At 38.0% G+C, this 3,203-nt stretch overlaps 1 long non-coding RNA gene across 1 annotated transcript; it reads left to right on the top strand.

Moving 5' to 3' along the window:
• The first annotated feature begins 332 nt into the window (after nucleotides 1-332).
• Nucleotides 333-2,692, top strand: LOC109195540 (uncharacterized). The gene is made up of 3 exons (XR_002057129.2): nucleotides 333-936; nucleotides 2,345-2,378; nucleotides 2,478-2,692. It is a non-coding gene; the product is annotated as an uncharacterized LOC109195540 (long non-coding RNA).
• The last annotated feature ends 511 nt before the right edge of the window (nucleotides 2,693-3,203 follow it).

Here is a 3,203-nt window from a genome sequence, read left to right as displayed (position 1 = left end):
GTTCCTAAATAAAAACCAGTTCATCAGCAATTCTGCTCCCAGGTCTAAAATGTAGATGAGAAATATGATATACACATAATTATAATGATATAACTTATAGTATATTATATATAAACGTACCTGTCTGCTGGTTAATTACATAATCAGGTGGAGGCAGTGACCTCACAACCTCCTATAAGCTTTAAGTTAAGTTTATTTATACCCGTAGGTAAATTTGCTTTACAGAAAGATGATAGCATTTGGCCTCCCTTCACAAACACACACCTAATGAAAGCTGACAAAACACATATTTAGTAATTAAACAAAATGAATCAAAAACAATTGTTATTGAGTTCAGTGACAGCAGCAGGGACAAAGCTGTTTTTATAATGCTTTGTCCTGCATCTTGGAACTAGAAACCTCCGTCCTGAAGAAAGAAGCTAAATCCACCCGTAGAGGATGGGAACCATTTTTAAGGATTAATTAAGCCATCTGTGGTACCTGTTTAGAGTACAGGGAGTCTAAACAGGCCTGTGACTCATCTATCAGACGACTGGACCATCTCACTAACTGATTCAGTGAATGTTTCTCTGTGACAGAGGTCTGACTGAACCATGCCACCAAACAAAAAGATAAAACAGACTCAATAAAAGAACAATAAAACAAAGTTAAAATCTTTCGGTCAATGTGGAAATGAGCAAGTTTCCTGAGGCAGTAAAGGCACTGGTGACCCTTTTTACAGACCGATTTGCAATAAAAGTTCAGTTTTTCATTGATTATGGTCCCAAGATATTTATATGATTGCACTTGCTCTATTTTCTGACCTTTAATTAAAGTGACTCTGAGCCCATTTTGTTGTTTCCTAAAATCAATAACCATATCTTTTGTTTTAGATATGTTCAATTGGAGATAAGACTCCTCCCACCACTGAACAAAGTCATCAATGATTGGACCGTGGTGAGTTTCACCCTCTTTCAGTAAGCTGACAATAACAGAGTCATCTGTAAATTTAATGATGGCCCTGTTTATCTGCTCTGACACGTGTTTGTAAAGAGATTGAATAATAAGGGCGATAAGAGACACCCTGGAGGAGAAGCTGTGGAGGAGAACACTGGGTCAGACAGAACCCCGTTTATTCTCACTCTGTGTGACCTGTCAGTTAAAAGATCTAAAATCCAGCAAACCAGGTTTTTCCTGATTTCAAACTGTTCTAAAAGTCTTTTAATTAAAATCTGTGGCTGTATTGTATTAAAAGCAGAAGAAAAATCAATGAAAAGAAGTCTTGCAAAAGTCCCTTTACTCTCTACATGTTTAAGAATCAGATTTAGTAGAGTCAAAAGCGCGTCCTGCACTCCTCTGTTGGGCCTGTACGCAAATTGCATTGGATCCAGCTGATATTCAATCTCTTCCATAATCACATTTCTGATTATTTTTTCAAAGACTTTCATGACAACTCAGGTGAGGCAACAGGCCTGAAGTCATTCAGGACGTTTGGACGACTAGATTTAGGGACATGAACGACGACAGCTTCCTTCCAAAGCGAGGGCACATTTTGTATTTGAAAGGATTTATTAAAAATAACCTGAAATTTAGGACTGAGTTCTTTAGTACAAGATTTAATTAGGCGGCCACTAATGTTATCAGGGCCCTGGCTCTAGTTCACATTAACTGTATGAAAGGCCTTTTGGACATCGCTGAGTTCAGTGATGAAGTGTTGAGTATCTTTCAGTTTCTGTTTCAGTTCAGAAGAACTAAAACAAGCATGAAGCATAAAAACCATCTAAAGTGATCTGACTGCTGCTCTGGGGATTTTGAAACCCTGATATGGTTTTCATACAAGTCCAGGCAGACCCAAAATGTTTTGCAGCAAATTTGCTTTCAAGAAGGTTTTTGTAGATCTGTTTTGCTTTCAAGAGCTCGATTTTCAAGTCTTTGGTGACTGCCTGAAAGTCAGTAACAGCCCCCTCTTTAAAAGCCTGTCTCTCTTTCCTTAAACAGGATTTGATGCATTTGGTGACCCATGGCTTATTGTTAGGGTACACTTTAGCACGCTTAAGGGGTATAATCATGTCTTTACAAAAAACTGCATATGAGCTAACATCCACCAAAGCATCAAGACTGAATAAAAACTTCCCAATCTGTAAATTTAAAACATTCCTGCAAGGTAAGCACAGATTCTTCTGACCACATGATTGATTGATGATAACATAAATTCATGTTCAAAGCAACATATCAGCCTGATATCACACAGAACTGTCACATGACATCAAACACAAGCTGTCAGCTCTGCAGAGTGGGCAATCATAATGAAGCAGTTCATTATAAGCTGCAGACTCAAGCTGCTCTTCATATATTTGTCCACCAGATGTCACCAAAGAGGACTGTGATGAAAGCTTCGAGTAATGAACCGTTTTTCATTACAAGCTGCCAACTGACTACAATCTACAATAAACTAATATGGCTTTTCAATCCTCTCTTCAATCACTTGGTACCACCAGGAACCTTTAAATGGGCACTCAAGCTGCCTGGAGACTGATTTGTCGTGCACATCAGAGAAACCACAGGTAAGACAATCTTATCCAAAAGGTCAGTGTAACAGTATTGTTTTCCACCAGCTTAACCAAACTTCCCACACTAACTGAAATTTCTTTTCTCAGGCAAACATTAAACAGCAGCAGCTGGAAAACTGGAAAACCTAAAGCCAAATAATCAATAAAACATAAACTTTTGTATGAGTGAGTATTGATAAACTGAGCATAATTAAACCTCAGTGAAACCACATATAAGTTCTGGTAACTGGCACATATTTATGTTTAATATGTTGTTTTATATTTTGATCAGTTTCAGGTGTTTGTGCGACTGTGTTAACCATCAGTAAAACCACATATAAATCACACTTCTGTGTTTAACAATTACAACACTTGATGCTGTTTTTCTGATTCAGGATTATGTGTGTGATGAGTTGGCCACACAGTTCTTATCTTTCTGCTTCAGACACACACAAAACTGCCGAGGTTGAAGCTGGCTTCAGTCTCTTTCTACCCCAGGTCTCACCACATTTCCAAAATGTAAACTCTGAGTCTCATAAGAAATGTGGTTCAAAAAGATGTGATGATCTATGAATGCATCCTTACTGAAAGCTAAAGATGTCCAGCAGACAAAAACAGCAGCTGAATGAACAGTTATCATGAGCGAGTGTACAAACACTATCACAGGAAATAACA

Source organism: Oreochromis niloticus, linkage group LG18 (genome assembly GCF_001858045.2).
Source record: "Oreochromis niloticus isolate F11D_XX linkage group LG18, O_niloticus_UMD_NMBU, whole genome shotgun sequence".
Taxonomy (NCBI): Eukaryota; Metazoa; Chordata; class Actinopteri; order Cichliformes; family Cichlidae; genus Oreochromis; species Oreochromis niloticus.
The sequence above is the reverse complement of the archived record's forward strand: the minus strand, read 5'-3'. Positions and strand labels throughout refer to the sequence as shown.